Here is a 24,034-nt window from a genome sequence, read left to right as displayed (position 1 = left end):
TTCTTCCTTCTAGGTTTCTTTAGACAAGCTTACCTTATGGCTTTTCCATAAGCAGGAATCTCCTTAATAGCTTGAAACAAAGGTATCTGGACATGCATATTCTTCAACTAATTAACAATGTCAAAGGGTTGTTCCTTGCTTTTTACAGGCTCCTTTTATATTAGTTGGTCTGGAAAAGGAGACTCTACTACTGGTTGAACTGGTATTGGTATGGTAACATTAGTTGGGTCAACAGGTTCATCAACCAAAGGTTTTGATGCTGCAAGAGAGTCTGATACTTCAATTATAAGAGGTAGCTTTGGTGCTGGTAAGGTTGTTCTAGATCTCAAATGTATATCTGCGACATTTAGGGCATGAGCAGGGTACTATTGGGTATCAACACTATACATGGGCTGATGTGGTTGACTATTTGGATTTGGCTGAGGCTGTGCAGGTAGCTGTGTTTGCTTTTGAGGTCCACTATTTGTATGTGGTGGCATTAAAGCAGGTTGTTGAGCTGGAGGGGGTAATTGTGGAACACCAGTATTTTGGTTAGGCCATTGTTGAGATCCTTCCATTGGTTTGGAGATTGACAATTCCCTTGGGGTGGTTTCCATTGGCTCTACGGGTTCTGGGGCCATTGGTTATTCTGCTGGTTAGGCCAAGGTTGTTGGGAATTTTGAAACCATTGAGACTATTGTCGGTTATTTTGCCCAGCATTATTCCAATTGGGTTGGTTTTGTGGAGGACCTTGGGTATTGCGGTTTTCCCATTGATTACCATATGAATTTGAATTTTGCAAGGGGTCTTGAGGCATACCTTGACATTGAGCCCATGGTTGGCATTGAGCAACAACGAATACTTGCTCATCATCCCCATCTAGTTTTACATATCCAGTTGGAAGATGTTGATTCTCCATGCTTGCAACCAATTTATAGTGGCAATCCTTCTTTTGCTTTCGACAATGAGGATAGTACTCAGCTAGTTGTAACTCAGGCTCTGCTTGCTTCTTCTTTGTAGTCATTGTATCCAACTGTGTAGCAACATCATTAATGATGTCTTGTTTGAAATCTGACAACAAATTGGATATTTCATGTTTTGAAATGCCTTGACTAATTCCTTTTGTAATCAGAGAATGGAGTCCTCGACCTTTCTTCATGGTTGACCTTGAGTAGTTCTGACATATCATTTTGAGGTCATCCCATTGAGCTTGATATACATCTCCACCGCCCATTAGGTCCAATGCTTCCAAATAGTCTTCATTCACTCCTCTTAGAAAGACTAGTTTTTGGGAATCTTCAGACAATGTGTGCTGAGGATTCTTTTGTAGTGTATATAAAACTCAAGAAACATAGTCTTCTAATGTCTCTTCCTTCATCTATGATATCCTAAAGATATCATCTCTTCTAATGTCTACCTACCTTTTGTACTAAGATCTTTAGAATTTATGACAAAATTTCAATAAAAGGCATGAAATTGAAGTCATTTCTTACTGTGAAATTTTGAGTTCCATTACGAAGTGAGATCTTTAGAACACCCAAGCAATTTGAGAAAATTTCCAATGAAAGTTTTTGAATTCTCTCAAACCCCACCAAGTAAAGATGGCATCCAACAACACCAAGGTCAAGGGAGGATCTGATATGTTGGTTCATAGAGTGGAATGGAGGGCACAAAATTTCAAGCTCACTCCTACAATCATTGAAATCCTAGATCTGAGTGGAGTGCAATCTAAAATCCCTCCAAAGGTACTTTTGATCAATGATATTTGCACTCCTTTGAAATGTGTTATTCAAGAGATTGGTACATTGGAAATGGATGATGCCCTAGATAAGCTTTGTGTGAATGAAGTTTTGAAACTTGAGCACTAGCACTTGGAAACCAAAGGGTTAACTCACATCCCTTAGATGCTCCATGAATTTCAAGTAAATGGATTAGGTTTATCCTCAGTCTAATGCATAATGGATAGCTATGGTTGGAACAACCAGTGTTGATCACAAAGAAGATGATTCATCAAATCACTGGTCTCCTAATGCTAGCCAAAGACAAAATGACAAAAACCTTAGGTCGGGTAGAACTTGAAAAGAAAACTGAATCGCCTCACAATAGGTGTTCCATAGTCATGCGCTAGGCCTGGCTTAGGACTAATCTATTCAAGCTAAGGACTACTTTTCACCTACCATGAGGTGCATTTAGATTGTCAACCCAATGACATATGCTTGAAATGGTTGGCACAGTATGTGCACTAGGTACCTTGATGAGTCATTATGCTTGTACTGCAGGAAAGTAAAAATGCAAAGGAAGGAAACTACACTACTACTGTGGAAAGGAAAATACTGAATCTATGAATGTTGAAAACACAATGACAAGATAATAGAGATTCCATCTTGACTCATCCACTAGACTGTTCTCGCAAATGTTGTAGGAATGTTCATGAAGTGTGATGCTACAGGAAGGAATTAACTAGCTACGTCTTACTTAAAATACTGCTAATGCTAGTAAAATGAATCTATTCTATCCTAATCTAATCCAACTTCCAAGTGGGCCCCCTTGGTTGGCTTCTCTAATCTACCAATGCAGGATAGAAGCTAAAGAGAACTAATTCATTTCATTAATCAGTCATTACATGATTCAGAATTGTAAAACACAACTACAACAAACTGTGAATCAGTGTTCTCTCTTACTTGATAAAACTTATTAAAAACCAAAACTTCACACATAGGAGTCGATCCCGACATATATAGGGAATCTACTCTTTATTACATAACAGAAAAGTAACTGTCCTAAGTTAAGTCTACAGGAGAGAATATAGGAGAACAACTGAAAGCGGAAAGGAAGGATAACGAAATTGAGGAGGGAGCAATGAAGTCTCAACATTCGCTTGTTACAACGTAAATGCAGAGAAGGAAATGGCTCATAAAAGCTCCTCCTTATTCGCTGCCATGTTTCCTAGAGTGGTTATAACTTCCTTTTCATGGTTGTTCCTTGATGCTCATTTCTCCTTGAATGCTGTCGGCAACCAACTTCTGGATTCTTCCACTCATCCTTTAATCTTGATGATCAGGTTAGTTATGATATAAGACATATTTGCAAATAAACATCCATCAAACTAAATTCAAGCATAAGAATGCACATTTGGATATTTATATGAAATACTGCATATTAGATATAATTTAGGAAAAAGATGACATAATTTTTCTACCCCATAAATCATCAAAGGTTTATCAAACATAGGCTTATAAGTGTTAAAACAAGGATAAACGGAGTATCACAAAGTATCTTAAACATAACAAAATAAAGGCATTTTTTTAGACTCATCAAAAACCCTAGCAAACTGGGACAATAGATGAATAAAAATTAGTAGTGTTTCAATTGTGGAATCAAAGTTTGGTATTCACATCATTGTGCACAAGATATACAACTCTAGTAGGTTGAACAATGTGTCATGTGAAGCTGTGGACTTGGCATACAAAGTGGTAAAGAACAATTTATCATTCAACCTTACTAAGCTATTGTTGAAATAGTTCAACAAAAATATGGAAAGCATAAGGACATCAAAGAATAACCCATGCAAGTTTGGTTCCTTGTTAACTTGTCTATTCTTTTATGTTTAGAAATTATTCACTTCAAAAGGCACTGTTGTTTGGAGAAAAGTTGTGCTTGTGTTATATCTAATAAATGAGTTTATTGCTGAAATGGGTGAAAACTATAATAGTAAATTATGGATAATTATTTTGATGCATTCAAAGAGAAAATGAAAAATAGGTACTGAATTCCAAATAAACTAGTTGAGGATTACAAGGATGAGGTATGTTTCATGGTGGATAGTGACAAAGTATACGTTTAGGTAGTTAAGCCTATAATTGTGTGGGTAAAATGTCTTGGTTATGAGGTTAATATTGATGAAACTAAAGATATCATAGAAGCTCTTGTGAATGAGCTAGTTGATCATAAGGCAACGTATTTTGGCACATATGATGAAGCAAAAGCAAGGATTGAACTTGAAATAAAGATTCCTCAGGTGGTAAACAAAGGAAAGAAGAGAATTGCAAAATTGAAAACTAGTTCTACCCTTTTGTTGACTGAGGGAAAAGGTGAAGATGAGGAAGCATAAGATGTGGAAGTAGAGGAGGAAAAATTTGAGGAGGAAGAGCCATCAAGGAAGAAAGGCAAGGTGATTATCACCAAGCCACAAAAGCCATCCACTGTAGTCTTCACAAGGAGATCTTCAATGAAGAAATCTAACAAGGAAGAAGGAGACGTTGTATTTAGAAAACCTCCACCCACCTTCCAAGATAGATTGAAAGATCTGGAAGTAGGAGCCAAAGTAACAAATTTTAAACCACTAAAATGTGAAATCAACACTATAGAGGAGAGAAAGTAGATTGAAGACCTGGTGATGGATAGGATGGGAAAATGGAAATACTCACCAAATCAACTTGCTTCTCAAATTCCTAATGATTTGTTGGAAAAGATAAAGCCAAGATGGGAATTTTCTATGAAAACTATCAAAGAAATATATGGGAAAACCTTGAGGTAGCTATTACTAAGCATATCAAATGCAAGGTAAAAGAGTCACTGAAGAAAAATGAAGAAAATTTGACTTTGAAGTTTAATACCTGTCTGATTTTGATGAAGGATATTGAACATGTTTGAAAGAATGCAAAAAACACTTGGAATAAATCAAGTAATTTTCCAATTGATGTTAAAGATGATGATGATCAAGAGGATAAGGAGAAAGATGGAGAAGAAAATATTGAATAAGCAACTCATTTTGACAATGAAGAAGATGAAGAGGATCAAGGACAAGAGGATACTAAGGAAGCAAAGCAAGATGATGAGGAAATTGATCTAATTAAGATAGTTGCAATAGTTATTGCCTTAGTTCGTTACTCTCCAAGAAAACCAGTGACAACATCAAGTGCAGAGATAGCCCTAGCAAGTATGGTTGTGACTACCAGTGCCAATCCAAATGTCCAATCACTCTTTGTTCCTATTTAGCATAGAACCTCATTGAAAAAAGTGATCTCCACTTCATCTACTAAGTTGCAAACTCTTCCTTCATCAACCGAGTTGGCTACTTTTGTTTTGAGCATACCGGTTTTGAGTACTTCAGTTTTGAGCATCAATTTTGGATTCCTTAAGTATTTCTATAAATATTCCTTCAATAAGTACAGTATCAATTTTTATAGCTAGTCTTGGCATGTCTACTATAATTTCCATTTTGGGTACAAAAGCAATAAGTGTAAGGATAGTTGAGCCCAAGGTTCAACCAAGCACAAAATTTTTGGGAAAAGGAAAAGAGTTGGAAGAAGAAATTGATTTAGATGAGGAAATTATAATCCCAAATTAGGACATTTCCAAGCTTACTCTAGACCAAATGTAGTCATTTGGTGAACTCCTCTAGAACAAGGCTAAACAACAAAGACTAAGAGAGGAGAGAGATAAGGAATTCAAGATAATTTAAGGTGCAAAGAACATTTTTGTAGAGGCCATAGCTATTGAGGTTGATTCTTCTCAACCAATTTTGTATCAACTAGAAGAGGCAGTCTAGATATTTAATGAAGATACTGATGGACAAGATAAGCTAGTGTAGAAGGCAGAAAAAAAGTTTGATAATAAAGTTTTGTAGCACATTGCTCAACATATAGCTATATATCAAGTAGAACTTTCTACAATTTTGGGTAATCTAGAAGCATCTTGTACAAATGTGTCATCACTTTTTGGAAAGGTATGCAATGTTTCTAAGTTTACTAAGGAAATAAAGGACAATTTGTCCAAAATAGATGAAGATCTAAAGGCTAGTGCTCAGTAGCTGTAACTTGACCCTAGTTCAAGCTCTACACATTTCAAGAAAATAAGATTTTGTTAGAATTAACAAGTGGGGAGATTTACTTCTGAGAGGGGGGTGAATCAAAAGTAACTAACTTTAATCCTTTTAAATTATTTTAACTAAAACCATTCACATGCATTCAATCTATCTAATGAACTTGAAAGTAAAGACATGCATGAAAATAGACAACACACAAATTTGGTAACCCAAAAACCCTCCAAAAATGAGAAGGTAAAACTGGGGTGGGGATGACACCCAAAAAATATCACTATAGCAATATGTAATTGTTCAAGGTTGCAATGTTTGACCACTTCCAATGGTCTGCCTTGTGAAAGGCTTATCCTATTAAAGACTTTTACACTCTGTCAAAAGTGACTTGGTTAAAGGAGTTCACTACCCTGCTAAAAGTAGGCCTAGTTAAAGGACTTTTTTACATTCACTTGAAATGCCACCCTGTTAAAGGATTTACAAATGGCTGCTAGGTCAACCTAAGTCCATAGGATTTCCATTATTTAATGCAATTGCTAGAGAGTATTAGAAAGTCTTTGACCTGATAGCTTTGCAATCTTCAATCGCTAATTCCAGATCCTTGTTATGCTCTGACTAACCTAATCCTTGCTTGATCTGATATGTCACTCTTCGATACTCTAATACTCTGTTCTTGATCAACTGAATACTATAATTTTGCTCTATTATTCTAAGTCTTTTCACAATTCCCTCTGAATTTCTCTATAGTTTACCCATACACTTCATTCATCCACGCATACAATGGGGTTTTGTCTTCCTTTTAAAGATTTTTGAAGGCTTAGGGTTAGGTATGAATCTATGATCCATATTCATTCTTCATTTTCCTCTTAACTCATGCACTTTTCTTATTGGTTGCATGCCTTCTCCATTTTTCTTATTGGCTACATGCTGACTGCATAGGTAATGCAAAAGATTTTATCTTATCTTTAATATCCTTCAAGATTTATCCTATGTCGGCTCCAAAAATGGTTTACATTTGAGTTTGTGAAGGCATAAAATCATATGTTGATTCTGTGTTACTTGGCTCATACTATTTGATGATGTTTGACACATAGAAAAAATGGCTCACTCGGCTCCTATAGAAATTCTATTCCACTCAGCTTCTATAGTGACTCGACATCTATACTTTGCTTGGCACCTAAAGATTTTCTCGGCACCTAAAGTTAACTCGGCACCTATTGAATTCTCTGGCTCAACATACATTGTAGCTCGACATCAACTATTTACTTAGCATCTATACATATTTTACTTGGCATGTGTTACTAGCTCGACACAAACTTAGTAAACATCTTAAGTATGTTGACACGAAATAGTCAAAACCAGTCTTAGACTCAATGAATTTTTGTTAGATATGCAAGTAGAATTACTCATAGAAGAAGCAAGGATTAGATTCACATTGATAGATATACAAAATATGATTCTTCCCATCATGGATGCACTAGAAAAACATATTGTACATTCAAAAACTCTCATCCATGACAAAAACTTCTCCATTGTAGACCATATGATAGAATTGTTAGCAAAAGTCTAAATTGCACTTCACAAATGTAAGATCCTACAAGATAATTGGGATAAAACCTTGGCAATCATTCTCAAGGTACATTTATAAATTTTTATCTCATTTTGGTATTACTATGTAAATAAATAGTGTAAATATTTGGCATTAAGTGTCAAAAAGGGGGAGAAAGACATATGTTATGAGGGAAAACATGTAATAAGTTGTAAAAATAATGGGGGAGTAAGATATGTTGTATATAGTAAGAAGATGTATAGTATATTGTATGAAATAACCTTTCCATATATAGATATATACTTTACAAAATCAATTTTGAAAAATCTCAAAATAGTATAATCTACTAAGCTAGTATCACAAGGTGATGGATAAAAGGTATTTAGGAAAGTTTTTGAATTCAGTTTTGGCTGATAATTATTTTTGTGACTAATACCAAAGGGGGAGATTATTGACATATTAGTAAAGTTTGTTATTAGTGACACAATTATTTAGATTGTATATAGCTACTAAGCTTATTGTATAACCATCAGTGTTTGCCAAGAACTTTAGATGTTGTCATGTTTTACAGTTGCTACTGAGTCCTTTGGACAAATCCCAGTGGTTATGAAGAAGTCACAGTTAGAGTGAAGATCAGTAGTGTAAAATGTGCATCTCAGTGTATGCCAAGTTTACTATTACAAGCTAAGTTGTGTAGCATTCATTGAGTTCACAGTATATGTAATGCGAGTCTAGTGTTAATTAAGATCCTCAGTGTTAACCAAGTAACTTAGTTTATATTGAGCTTGAGGTGATATTTTTTAATGAGTCTTTCCATGGTAAAAAAGTGATTCTATTTATATGATGAGTTTCACAATATCTACTAAGCCACTAGTGCAGACTAAGTTCAAGACTACTTGGAAGTGATCAATATGGATTGAGTTTCTACATCTACCAAGTGCATGATGATGCAAGAATTGACAGTGGATGTCGAGTATCAGAACTTCATTGAGTTAGTCTTTAGAACTTGAGTGTCTTCATGTGGGCCGACTTTGTAATATTTGTGTTAACTTGTATTGTGGCTAATTTTGTATTTTGTATAATTGGATTGGTATATATATGTAATGTATTGTATCATATCCATGGATTAGTATGATAATGATGTGACTATAAATGCAATGTAAGAGAATATAATCAAAGAAGAGAAAAAAGAGTGAATTATAAAGGCTACATCAGTATAAGGAGAAACACAATCATATCTATCACAGCAAGGTGATTTGTACATAAAGGAATCTCATTTAGAAAACTAAGTTGCAGATCAAAGATCATCTACTATTTCATCCTAACAAGTGGATTAGTCAAATCCTTTAACAAGGTATACCTAAAAGTATTTTGTAAATCTCTTTACCGAGTGCATACTGAATTGTATGTTTGTAAATCCTTTCACAAGGTGCACCTCGCAATCCTTATTTCTCCTAATAAGGTAGATCATCAAAAGTGATCAATGTAAGCTTTAACAGGATAACTTTATACTATAGTACTAAAGTTTGTGGGTATCATCCCCACCCTAGTTGTACTTTATATTTGGAAGGTTTTCTAGATCACCAATCCTTGTGTCATAGTGTTATGAATGCTTTCATTTTTTTAGATTCTTAGACATGCAATTAGATCAAATTATATGTGATGGATCAAATGTTAATTGGATTATTGAATTAAGAGTTGAAATTATTGAAATTTTAGAAGTTACTGATTCCCCCCTCCCCTCTCAATAACTTAGCATAGTCGTGAATATTTCCAACACTTTGTACAAAAATTTCTCATTGAATATTACATCGCTTTTTCTTGTAATTTTACAATTTTCAAAATCCAAAATCCTATAAAAAAATTCATTAATGCTATATCCAACAAATACACATTTTTTTTGACATAGCTTGGTTCTATTTTTTAGAATCTATATGTGCAAATGCTTCACAACTAAAGTTTCTGAGAAAAGAAAAACTCGCCTTCTTACTAGTCCATGCTTCCTCTAGAATACCATAGCTCAAAGGAGTAGAGGGACCTCTATTAATGAAATATAATATAGTATCGATAGCCTCTGCCCACATGTTTAAGGGCAGCCCAATATGCAACTTCATGCTCCTTGCACACTCCATTATTATCCCGTTCATGCATTCAACCACTCCATTTTCACATGGAGTCCTTGAAACATTTTTCTAGTCTGTGAATACCATTAGTGGACAAATAATATTCAAATTATTTTCTACAATACTCACAACCATTATTAAATTTGCGACATTTTAGTCTCTTACCAATCTCATTTTCAACCAAGCATTTCCATTTCTTAAAAGTTTGAAATACATCAGATTTTTGTCTAAGGAAATAAATCCATACTTTTCTAGTTGTATCATCAATAAATCTAAAATAATAATGAGGTCCACCAAGGGAAGACAGCTAAGTTGGTCCCCATATATTTGTATTCACAAGCTCTAATTTCTAATTTTTTATTTTCCTTCCCACTCTTCACAAAACTCACTCACTTTTGTTTTCCATACACACAAATTTCACTGAAATCTATATTGACACATTTTAGACCTTGTAAAACTTTCTTTGAATTAATTAATTTCACACCTTTCTCACTCATGTGCCCAATTCTGTAGTGTCATATCGCTCTATCAAAATCTACAACAACTATTTATTCTCCTTTCTTAACTACAACAATTTTTCCTAAACATTCATTTTTCTTTGAAATAATTAAAGTAGAAGGAACAATGACCTATACAAAGATATAAGGTGCCTAATTTCAAACCTTTTACAACTATGAGAGAAACTTTTGAAATCTTCCAATTTTCATCATTAAAATTAACTTCACAACCCTTATCACTAAGTTTCCCTTGTGAAATTAAATTCATACTTAGTCTTGGAACATGTCTAATCTCATGTAGTAGCCAATGATTCCCATTTTGCAAATTAATCTTAACTTTTCCCTTTCCAAAAATCTAACAAGGTCCATTATCCCCTTGGACATAATCAATAGAATAACCTCTATGGGGTGTAGCATGAAATGAAGCACCCGAATTTAAAACCCATGAATCATCAATAATTTCTAAAGAAAGAAGAAAAACATTCTCTTCATATTTTTTACTTACCATGTTTATCTCTTTGTTCCCTTTTTGTTTATCTCCTTTATTGTTATTTTGAGTCTAAAAATATTTCTTCTTATGCCCTAGTTTCCCATAGTACCAGAATTCTCTTGGTCCTAAATATTGAGACCTCTTCCCCTTTAACTTTCCTCTTGATTTCCCACAATTTCTAGAATTACTTCCTCTCTTAGTTGTTATGCCTCTACTTTGTGTGTTCAAAGCACTTCCTAATGTAGATCCACATAAGGTTTTCCTATGAGTTTCCTCACTCAAAATAACACCAATCGCATTATCAAATTTTTGGGCATTATATCTAGAAACATAATTACTCACAATAATTACCAAGCCATTCCAACCTTTAGGAAAAGAAAACAAAATCAAGAGAGCCCTAATTTCTTTGTCAAAATTGACATTTACAGAAGATAACTGGCTAGTAATTGTATTGAGCTCATTTAAGTAATCTAAAATAGATCCACCTTTTCCCATCTTCACATTAAATAAATGCTTCATGAGAAATACCTTATTTGAAGTGGAGGGATTTTCATATAATTTTGCAAGGGTTTGCATCAACTCTTCCATCATCTTCAATTTTATAATGTTAAATGTCACTGATGGTGCTAAGAATAATCAAACACCTCCAAGTGCCTTTTTGTCTAAAATTTGAGGTCCTTGTCAGTCATAGTTCCCTATTTATTTGTTTTCCTTTCAATGACTTCCATAAATCCTTTTGATAAAGATAGTCCTCCATTTGCATTTTCTATAACTAAAAGTTCTTCCCATTAAAATTATCAACCTTCCACTTACCTTTGTGTGCCATCTCTCCCACTCAACCATGAGACCTTCCTATAGAGGATCACTAAAAAAAATGATGATGGTTTGGTTTTAAAAAAATAATGACAACCTTGATTTGATACCACTTGTTAGGATTAACCATGAATAGAAATAATAGTTACATGCAAATATAACATATATTAGAAAATAATAAATTGCACAAAAGAGGACACAAGACACAAAGATTTAATGTCGTTAACCAAACCCTTGGGCTAGATATGTAATCGATAGCAAGTCCAATAATATTATTATCTAGTGATTACAATCCACAATTTCTTACAACTTAATACCATTGTAAGAATCTACAATATCACCATTCATTATGAAATCCCTATCCCTAGGCCTTTTTATACAAGGCTTTTACCACTTACAAAATTAGGGCTAGAATAAGTCATCCAATAGAAAAATAGTAATCGGTACCTTTTACAATATAAGATCATTTTTGGCTTCAGGGCATTGCCCCCAAACCCCCATAGACATAATCTAGGGAGAAATTGTGTTGAATAAACCTTTGAGACTAATTAGGCTCCACATCACAACACATAGTTGCACACATGTATACCTTATGCAAGTGCAAAAATGCACAATTTTTCATCTTTAAAAAAATAGGGTACACTATCACACCTTGCGTGAGGTGCATGCAGTAGGATAGTACTCAAAATAGACAAAGAGGGGGGGATTTTATCAGTTTTAGATGGTTCTACTTTATTTTTTCATTAGTCCAAGCACTAGTTGATTCTAATTTTGGTCTTCTAAAAATAAGATACTAATGTTCTCCCTTTCTATATAGATAAAATTGCATCATCCTCTTCATCCATGGCAAGAAATATGGCACTAAAGCTAGTAGTATTAAAATGCCAAGGAGTCCCAAAGAAGTCTAGATTCTAGGACAAGCATACAAAAATCTAAGACACCAAACTTGGCCACATTGACTATAATGCTTTCTTTACACGTTGCAACAAACCAAAGGAAAGAAAAATGATGCTATTTGTTGGGATTATATTGTATTCATCATTAGTAACAACACTTATTCGACTATGAATGATTACGAAGTTCATTACTCAGTCTATAGTGTATATCGAGCATTCCTGAAGCTATCGAGTGAGTGTGCAGCCCAACAGTATCTACCAAGCATATAGTGTTCACCGAGCTTCACAATGTTTACCAAGTGATGGAAGTGTAGTGTTTACCGAGTGATGGAAATGTAGTGTTTATCGAGTGAAAGAAAGGTAAATGAAGGATTTAGTTTTTACCCAGTGATACTATATCTACCGAGTCTCCAATGGTTACCAAGTTCCAAGCTATGTTGTGTGATTAGTATGGACCAAGCTTCTACTTCTACCAAGTGCATGATGATGCTAAGTAATATAGTGGATGTTGAGTATTAGAAGGTCACCAAGTCAGCTTGAAGAACTCGAGTTTTCTAATGTTTGGCTGACTTAGTAATATTTTGTTCACTTGTGTTTTGGCCGACCTTGAAATTGTAATTATTGGAATGGTATATATGTAATGTATTATATCATTTGCAAAATATGAATATATTTGAATATGAGTATGTTAAGGAATGGACATGTAATGCTTTGAGAAGAATAAAAGAAAATCAGTAGCAGAGCAGAGTATTCAACAAGGTCTATAAGGAGCAGTAAAGATTCATCAGTCACAAGAGGTGATATGTACTTGAAGGATCTAATTAGCAATCAAGTTGTAAGTAGATCCATTGTTTCATCCTAACAAGTGAATCAATTTTGTAAATCCTTTAACAGGGTAGACTTAATAGTGTTTGTATAAATCTCCTAACAGAGTGCATACTTCATTGTATGTTTGTAAATCCTCTAACAAGGTGGACCTAGTAGTCCTTTGTGCTCCTAACAAGGTAGATCACCAGAAGTGGTCAATGTAAGCCTTAACAGGCCAACTTTATACTGCAGTATTGAAGTTTTGTGGGTATCATCCCCACCCTAGTTTTACTTTCTATTTGGAAGGTTTCTGGGTTACCAAATCACTGTGTACATGTGTTATAAATATTTGATCTCTCATATATGTAGTAGATTAGATGAATGAATGGTGAATAGTATATATGATTAAAGTGTTGAATTGTTTTAGAGTTTCAAAGTTACTGATTCACCCCTACCCTCTCAATAACTTGTCATAACTTGAATATTTCCAACAATTGGTATCAAAGCTTTGTGGTTCTTAGGATAAAGTTTGATAGCTTGAGCAAAGATCAAGGATAATGGAGATATTAAGACTTGAAAAAGCTATTGAAAATGAAAAGCTAGATCTAGAAATGGCCATGGATCAACTCAAAGAAGCAAAGGAGTATCTTTCCCAATCTATGAAAAGAAGGAACGAACTTGCAAAAAAAATGAATGACCATCAGTATGTTGAAGAAAATATTGAAGACCTTTTACCATCAAATAGCTCAAATGAAGCTGATGAAGCAATCAAGGAACTCCTAGAAAGAATGGCTCTCTGCAGGAAGAAGTAAGAAAGCTTAAAAGAGAACAAGAAATCTAATCAATTAGGCTATGTGAAGTTTTGGAATAGAGAAACAAGGAAAATGAAGACTTGGAGGCGAGAAATAATCAATCCAATCAGCATGAAGATCTTATAGATCAACTATCTTATGCAAATGAAGAAATTATGAATCTAAGATTTGAAAATGAAAGCCTGAGGAATGATTTAATCACTAAAAGAAAAATCAATGAAAGCTTACAAAGTGACTTAAGATCTGAAAGAAAAATCAATAAAAGTTTGAAAAATGACTTAATCACTGAAAAGAAAATCATTGAAAGAATGATGAAGTGTCAAGAAGATATGAATTAATTAAACCAACAAAATGAGTAGAATCTTCATAGACAAAAGGGTAAAGAAGGACTTGGATATAATGAAGAAGGTGAATCTTCCAAACAAGGTGTTCAAAGGAATAAAAAACCTACTTGCAATCACTGTGGTAAGTTAGGTCTTACATCAAACAAATGTTGGAGTAATGGAAAAGAAAAATTCAATGGAAAATTCTACAACTATAGTTAGCATGGTCAAAAAGCTAATGAATGCAAGGAAAAACCAAAATTTGAAGGCAATTGTCACAAATGCAAGAAGCATGGTCCCAAGGCATTCCAATGCAGATCAAAATCATTCAATCTAGTTGAAAAACTTGTTAAGGCAATCTTTGGATGGGATTACAATACTTGGTGCAGATGTCATTATTATGGAGAATATGGACACATTGGCAAAGACTGCTCAAGGCATCAATTGAGAAAAAGAGATACAACAGTAAGATGTTATACATGCACCAAACTTGGTCATATAGCCAAGAATTGCATGAATATAGGAAGAATTGAAGATGAAAAGAAAGCTAAAGCTGATAACATTTAGAAAAGGATGAAACAATAGTGGATTCCTAAATCTACCATGCATAATAGTTCAAATGATGGCCACGTCACTCAAAGAGTGGGTGACTCCACCATTTCCAATTAGATTCATAAAGGAGGATCTAGAACTGCATCTTCAAGTGATATCTCAAGAAATTCCAAATGAAAGAAAACAAATCATCAAATCAATATTCCAGATACAAAGGGTCACAAGAAATTAGGTCATACCAAGCAAGGTCAGTCACAAACTCAACTGAGCTAGGTCGGGAATAACAAAAGTTTTGTTCGATCACCGAGTTGCAAGCTTCTACCAAGAAAGTGAATGACAAACTATCAAGCAATATGTCATCTCAGCTAATTTGTACTGAGCATTAATGACAAAATTTTTTGTCAAAAATGAAAAATTTGATTTCATTCTTCATCGCGATTACAGAGCAAAGAGATTTCCAAGTGCACTCAAGCAAATTCCAAGCAATTTCAAGTAATTTTCAAGCAGAGAATTTGTTCAAAATTTTTCTTACACCTACCGAGTAGTGATGGCATCTATGAGTAGCAGTAGCAGCAAGGAAAAGAAGGGTTTGGAGATGCTGGTAAAGGGTGCAGAATGGAAAGCACCTAACTTCAAAATTATTCTGGCCATTGTAGAATCTCTTGACCCTAATGGAGCTCAATCCAAAATTCCACCAAAGGTACTCCTCATAAATGATATTCATACACATTTTAAATGTTCTGTTCAAGAGATTGGAAACCTAGAAATGGACAATACCCTAGGAGAAATGAGCATTGATGGCTCTTTAAAACCCAAGCATAAGCATCTAGACACCAAAGGATTAACCCACATCTCGCATATGCCAAGAAGTTTCAAAATTAAGTGGATTAGGTACATACTCAATCATGTTCACAATGGGAAACTATGGTTAGAGAAGCTAGTGTTAATCACCAAGAAGATGATTCATAAGATTACTAGTCTCCCCATACTCAGCAAAGCCAAATCTACCAAAACCCCAGGTTAGGAGGAGTTACAAAAGAAAACCCTAACTGAATGGGATGGTAGAGGTTTGAAGGTTAGCACTGTTACTAATGTTGAATTAAGGTTTGACATTCACATCATTCCTCAGAAGATTTATAGCTCTAGTCATTTGAACAATGTGCCCTGTAAGGCCATGGATTTGACATTCAAGATTGTGAAGAAAAATATAGAATTTGACCTATCAGAATTGTTATTGAAACAATTGAACAAGAATATGGACAGCATAAGGACCTCAAAGAATAATCCCTACAAATTTGGCTCCTTATTAACTTGTTTATTTTTCTATGTTCAAAAATTCTTTACACCAAAGGGCTCAATTGTATGGAGAAAAGACACCCCAATTCTATATCAGATTAATGAGCTTATTGCTGACATGGGTGAAAACTTTGAGAAGGTTATGGATAATTATTTTGAAGATTTCAAGGAAAGAATGAATAATAGGTTCCGAATTCTACCAAAACTAGTTGAAGATTACAAAGATGATGTATGCTTCATGGTTGACTGTGATAAGGTATACATTCAAGTAGTCAGACCCTGAGTTGAATGGGTGAAACCTCTTCCTTATGAGGTAAATATTGATGAGGCCAGGGACATTATTGAAGCACTGGTAAATGAGCCTGTAGATCCTAAGGTTCTTGCCTTTGGCACTTATGGTGAAGCCAAGACTAGAATTGAGCTTGAAATCAAGCTACCCTAGACTATAAGCAAAGGAAAGAGGAAGATAGCCAAATTGAAAACTACATCTAGCCCTCTTATGCTTACTAAAGGAAAAGGAGAGGATGAAGATGAAGAAGAAGAAGAAGAAGAAGAAGAAGAAGGCAAAAAATAAGAATTTGAAGAAGAAGAGGAACTGCCAAAGAAGAAAGGGAAGGTGTTTATCACAAAACCTAAGAACAAGCCAACTATAGTATTCTCTAGAAGAACTAGACAAGGCAAGTAGGAAACTATACTTGTTAGGCCTCCACTCACATTTGAGGAAAGGCTAAAACAATTAAGGACTGGAGTAGGCATCAACAATTTTAAAGTTGTCAAATATGAAACTCAGACTTCAGCAGAGCAAAAGGAGATTGAAGACTTGGTAATGGAAAAGTTAGGAACTTTGAAATTTTCTCCTAATCAATTTGCATCTCAAATTCTAGTAGTACTTCTTGAAAAAATAAAAGTTAGATGGGAGAACATGGTACAAACTGTCAAAGATATATTTGAGCAAAAACTGAAGGAATTAGTACCAAGTCTAACTAATGTAGAAGTCAAAAAGGCATTGAAAGATCATGTAGGAAGAATGAATAAAAGATTCAATACTTTCCTCATATTATTAAAAGACATTAAATCAGTTGTCAAAAATGCTACAGATATTTGGAATGATGCATATCATCTCAGAAATCCATCAGATGATCTTGTCGAAATTAAGGATGATGATAGTAGTGACAATGATGATTTTGATAACACTCCATCTATCACAGTTACACCAAGAGAGTTGCATGCACTAATGGAAGAAAAAGATGAAGAAGACTAGGAGGAAGAAGCACTTGAGGAAGAAAAATATGAAGAAGATTCAGTAAAAATTACAGTAGAAGTTATTGGATCCCTTCCTCACTCTCCACCAAAGATAGTTAAAACTACTATGGAGATAGCTTCTGCAAGTGAAATTATTGTTCAATCTTCACCAACCACCTCCTAGCTCTAGGTATCTGAAACAAATGTGCCAAGCACTTTATCTACTAAGCTATCTGTCACTTCTTTAGCTACTGAGTTAGCCTCCTTAGCTCCTTCACCATCAGTGAGTGTACTAGTAAGTTCTACAATTTTGTTTTCATCAATTCCAATAAATTCTACAATTTTTTTTTCATCAGCATTATCTGTATCCACTTCAACTCCAATTAGTTTAGATACTACTATGGGTACTCTACCGAGTGTGATACCATTTTTGGGAAGTGTTTCAATTTTTGATCCAGTTAGTACTTCTATTGGCATTCAATCCTTGAGTCCTATCTCAGTTTTTATTGCTAGCCCTTCTATCTCCACTATCGTGTCTATTCCAAAGGTCAAACCAATAATCTCACAAGTTAAACAAAAGCATCCATGGAAACTTCTGATCACTGGAAAGGAAATTGAAGAAGACATTGACTTAGACACAGAGATAGTAATACCAAAAATTGACTATGACACTGCTACCATTGAAGAGATGAGGTTAGCCAGTCAACTCATAGAGATGAAAGCTACACAGAATCAGTTAAGGTCTAAAAGAGATAAGGAGTATAGAATAATTGAGAATGAAAATGATATAATTACACAAGCTATAGGTGTTGAAGTATATTTCACTCAACACATTTTGATTCAGTTAGAAGATGTAGTATAGAAATTCAATGAAGATCCTTCCGGACAAGAAAAACTAATTGAAAAGGTTGAAAGGAAATTTGATGACAACATGCTAGAACATATTGCTCAATAGATAGCAATCAAGCAAGTTGAATTGTCCACACTTTTGGTAAATTTTGAAAATTCTTTTAATAATGCAGCATCACTTTTTGCCAAACTTTGTGATGTTTTTCGTTTTACTAAAGAAATAAAGGATAAGCTAAATAAGATTGACATTGATATGCAATCAAGTGCATCCAAGCTAAAAGCGGACTCCTCCTCCACAACCTCCCATCACACCAAAATTAGATATCTAGTAGATGTGTAGGTAGAACTATTGAGAGAGGAAGCAAGGATATAGTCTACACTAATAGACATCCAGAACATGATCCTTCCTATCATGGACATAATGCAGAAACACATTGCTCATTGCAAAACATTGGTCCAAGATCAAAACTTCTCAGTGGCTAATCACATGATCCAACTATCAGCAAAATTTCAAATTGCTCTCTCCACCTATCAAATTTTGCAGCAACCTTGGGATAATACTTTTTCCACCATCCTTAAAGTACATGAAGATTTTCTATCTCACTTTGGTGTAGTCATATAAACTATATGTAGTCCTTTGGCATTATTGTCAAAAAGGGGGAGAGATTCAAATAATAAATGAGGAGAGTTATCAATATAAGTGAAAGGGGGAGTTGGAACTCAATAGAGTTATCATGTGTACAAAAGTATCTTTGTATATACATCATCAAGAAGATTGTACACGCAACAGTTTTACAAAGATCAATTTTGAAAAATCAAAATTCAGTGAATCAGGTTATGTACATATGTTTTGTCTTGTAAATGTTTTGTCACTAATGCCAAAGGGGGAGATTGTTGGCATTATATTGTATTTTTCATTAGTAACAACACTTATTCGACTATGAATGATTATTGAGTTCATCACTCAGTCTACAATGTATACCGAGCATTCTTGAAGCTACTGAGTGAGTGTGTATCCCAACAGTATCTACTGAGCATACAGTGTTCACTGAGCTTCACAATGTTTATCAAGTGATGGAAGTGCAGTGTTTACCAAGTGATGGAAGTGCAATGTTTACGGAGTGATGGAAGTGTAGTGTTTATCAAGTGAAAGCAAGGTAAACGAAGGATTCAGTTTTTACCGAGTGATACTATATCTATCGAGTCTCCAATGGTTACCAAGTTCGAAGCTATGTTGTGTGATTAGTATGGATCGAACTTCTACTTCTACTAATTCCATGATGATGCTGAGTAATACAGTGGATGTTGAATATCAGAAGGTCACCAAGTCAAGTTGAAGAACCCAAGTTTTCTACTATTTAGCCAACTCAATAATATTTTGTTCACTTGTGTTTTGGCCAACCTTGCAATTATAATTATTGGAATGGTATATATCTAATGTATTATATCATTTTCCAGATATGAATATATATGAATATGAGTATGTTAAGGAATGGACATGTAATGCTTTGAGAAGAATAAAAGTGAATCAACAATAGAGCAGAGTATTCAGAAAGGTCGACAAGGAGCAGTAAAGATTCATTAGTCACAAGAGGTGATCTATACTTCAAGGATCTAATTAGAAATCAAGTTGTACGTAGATCCATTATTTCATCCTAATAGGTGAATCAATTTTGTAAATCCTTTAACAGGGTAGACTTAATAGTCTTTGTATAAATCTCCTAACAGAGTGCATACTTCATTGTATGTTTGTAAATCCTCTAATAAGGTGGACCTAGCATTCCTTTGTGCTCCTAATAGGGCAGATCACTAGAAGTGGTCAATGTAAGCCTTAATAGGCCAACTTTATACTGCAGTATTGAAGTTTTGTGGGTATCATCCTCACCCCAAGTTTACTTTCTATTTGGAAGGTATATGGGTTACCAAATCACTATGTACATGTGTTATAAATGTTTGATCTCTCATATATGTAGTAGATTAGATGAATGAATGGTGAATAGTATATATGATTAAATTTTTGATTTGTTTTAGAGTTTTGAAGTTACTGATTCACCCCTCCCCTCTCAGTAACATGTCATATCTTGAATATTTCCAATAGTATCAACCATGGTAAGGAGTGGGTTAGTGAATGTAGGTTCACACCATACATCCATCCAATACTTCAAACTAATTATGACATTGACCCTATTGTTATTTTAAAACTACCAGGCTACAAAACAACTAATATCAGAAAGAAAAAGATAGTCTTAGTCTAAGGGTTAGTTGTTTCCTATATTCAACTAAATTTTCTTCAAATTTGGACCAATATTAATAGAATCATAGGGATTCTCTACACTCTAGGCTCTATAGGGCCTAAGAGGGTACACCTTAGGGATCAAAATATAACTATTTTTATGATTCTCTCTTTAAAGAATGTGCTCACTGGTATTATTCTTTCAGATCTATCCCATATGGAAGAAAAAAATCATAATTTTTCTTAGATTTGAAATAAATTCTTGATCTTAGTAGCTAACTATAATTTAGAGAAATACTATTACAAATAAGTGATGAACAATAGTTGATTCTTCATACAAAAAAGTAAATATCGGTTTGATTTTAAATTGTGCTTTGTGAAACCATATGAACTCTTCAATATGCATATGAAATGATGATCAATGCCTTATCCATTGCTACATAGAGTCTACCCAACAAAATTTGACCTATTTAATCACCTAAAAATTAAATTTTATCAGCAATTAACCCTAAATTTCATTTTTATGAAAGTCCCTCCCATATACTTAGAAACCCTATCAATTCAATGAAAACATTTACTTAACTCCTCTAATTAAAAGTAATCAATAAAAAGCTAGACAACTCATCTAATTTGCATTAAAATGAAAGAACCTTTTTCATTTACTTCACAAAATTACAGACACATGGAAATAGAAACAAAATTCAAAGACACATATATGGTAGAACCTTCTTTTGTATTAATATTCCTTGAGAAAAATACATTGCTAGTATAAAACTTAAGAATAACTCAAGATATGACAAACTATTATTCAAGATTGAATTGTATTCCTAGATTGTAAAATTTGAATACATCACAAAAATTGTATAGAATTTAGACCTCAACTCCCCATCATGGAAATCCTTTTATAGGAAGGATTGAAATAAGATTTAGATGGAAGAACACATCACAAAAAACTATTGGGAGCAAAATAAAAAGATATTTTATATTGTTACATCTAAAACATTCTTTGTATTTTGTTCAAAATCTAGGATTCAGTTGCAAAATTGGTAGGTGACATTTTTAGCAGGTTTCTTTAACATAATCATTTTTGTCTTCAAGCTCATGTCACTTTCCTTATCTCTAAATACATCCTAACTACATGTTTGCACTGCCTAATCACTTTCCCTAGATAGTAGGCCATTTGTATCTATTATGACCTCCCAGATGGAAATATCTGTATCTATGTCAGGCTAAGAGGCATCCCTAACTGCATCTAACTCCTTAAGGAATTTTTTCCATTTGTCATCTGGTATTTCATTAACCTCTACAATTATTCAATATTTATACTTCTGGGTGAGATTATGTGTAAGTTTGACAGCATCAACATTTCAGATCATACTCTACAATTATCTTTGACATCTCTATTTCTAACTTGTAGATCATGTCAATTAGATCATACACTACAACTATACTTACCTCATTATTGTAGTATGCTAAGAGCCTGGGATGATTTAGAATTCTATCAAAAGATGATGACCATTCCACCCATTCCTTAACTCTTCCATCATTTTCCAAAATTGGGTGTTCCTATGGTGATTGCTTTCATTTTATTCTGGATTAGCTACAACTTTCTAGTAAAGAAACCATTTAGATCTCTCACTTTATTGATCATCGTTCTAGTGTTTATAACAATTACCTTGGGTAAATATTTTTTCTGTGTTAAAAAATGTACAAGGCTATCAAAAAATTGAGTGTAAGGACCCCATGTGGTAAAAGAGGAGATAGTGGGGCCACTACCTCTAAACCTCTCTACTCTTCTCCTTGAAACACAAGATAGTTATTGTGCACATCCTAGGAGACCAGTTCTAATGCATTTATTTTATGAACCAAAAAGTTCTTGATTATTTTTATTTCAATATCCTTGCCTAAATCTAGATCCTCTTCATCTACTTCTATTGCCTAGCTTGATGTATCCCCTATTTTAGGTGCATGGCCCTTTGTTTGCATACCTCAGTCCTAGATTTGTATAGCTGATCTGGCAATATTTTTTAGTGCTACCATTTCATTCTCCAACTTGAGAGTTTTCTTCTCTAATACATAAGTCTTCTTCATTTCCTCCTCATAGTTCCTCCTAGTCTTGATGTATTACTCGTAGGCTTCCTCCAACTATTCATGAAGGACATCCATTTTGTTCCTTCCTAGTAATGCCAGAGAGGTTTGCATCCCATATATCTGACTGCTAGATGTAGAGTGCACATTCCAAAATATCACATTCCCTCTAGGGTACTCTTTGATTTCCATAAGGGTGGGCTTTTGATTCTTTGGAGCTAAACTCTATATAGCCATTGTTTGAGCATCAGTGTTGTAGCTTGACCCTATCAACACTCCCATTTTGTTCTCATCTTCAAAAGATATTGACTTATCTTGTCTGCTCATCAGATCTAATAGAAAAGAGGAATAGATATCCCATCCTAGGAAAACAATCATGCCACTTCTTCTCACTAACTCTCTGGTCTCATTACCAGGGAAATACTCTTGCAATTTCTATACTAACCCAACAACTAACTCATTAGAGTCACATGGCTTTATTTGTAGATACAACTCATTTTGTTTCAACTTGAATAAGAAGCTTTTGAATTCTTCAGTTTTAATGAAGTTGTCATTACTCATGAACTCATTTTCTTCTCTGATTCTATTATCAAACATCTGAGCCTATAGTTGTATTTTCTTAGCCCTTTGCTCATCCTTAGTGGCCTAAGCCATCAAATAATTTCTCCTAGCATTATCAAAGTATTGGCTACCTCTTGGAAAAATCTACATGCCCTTTTGGTGAGCCTTTTGTGGAATCTTTGCCATCTTTTGTTTCTTGTTCCTCTACTCTACCCACTCCGAGTTCTCAAGTTGATCTTTCTCATCATCACTAACTTCCACTACAATGTCTTCATCAGAGTAGTCAAGATCAAAATTCTACCTTATTTCCTTAGGCATTTGGGCTGATATCTCATCAAAAATTTTGAAACATTTGTCTAATCTAACCCAATAGCCCATTTTAGAATAGAATCCCTTGAAGGATGGATCTACCTTTTTCATCTCCTACTCAAAACTGACATCTCAAAACTTGATCATTCTTTCCCTACACACACTCTCATCCAATCTATCAGAAATGGAATCATCTTTCCACATAGGTTTTGTAGGAGATAAATTATATCTCCTCATGCTTTTTAGGGCATTCCTAACTACACTATAGGGATCATATGCTTTGGCTGGTCTAGTTGGAAATTTATAACCTCTCAAATAGGCATTAGTTTCCTCAATAGTATTCTTTCCTATTTCAAAATCTCCTACCTTAGTGCATGTATAGGATGATGTTCCTTTGTAGAAAACCTTACCTAAATATTCTCTATTTAGTGAAATCAGCTGCCTAAAAACTTCTACAAATCGTATTCTCTCTAGGACATATTTGGGTAGGATGTGCGTGTTGATCTCAGATTGGTCTTGATAATTGAGTGACAACACACTTAACCAATTCTTCAGTTGATGCCAAGTATAATACAAAAGTTGAGCTACATCGTATGCCAAGCCACAAAATTCAATAGGTTCTGAGTGAACTTTAGGTGTCAAGCAACCTTTAGGTGCTGAGAAAAGTTCAAGTGCTGAGCAAAGTATAGATGTTGAGTCACAATAGATGTTGTGTTAAACAAAATTGCTATAGGCACTGAATGAGCTAGTTTTCCTATATGTGTCGAGTAACACAGAATCAACATATGAGTTTTTTC

The sequence above is a fragment of the Cupressus sempervirens genome, chromosome 1, assembly GCF_028749045.1.
Source record: "Cupressus sempervirens isolate cs-2001-9-10 chromosome 1, ASM2874904v1, whole genome shotgun sequence".
In the NCBI taxonomy this organism is placed as follows: Eukaryota; Viridiplantae; Streptophyta; class Pinopsida; order Cupressales; family Cupressaceae; genus Cupressus; species Cupressus sempervirens.
This window is presented reverse-complemented; position numbering follows the sequence as displayed.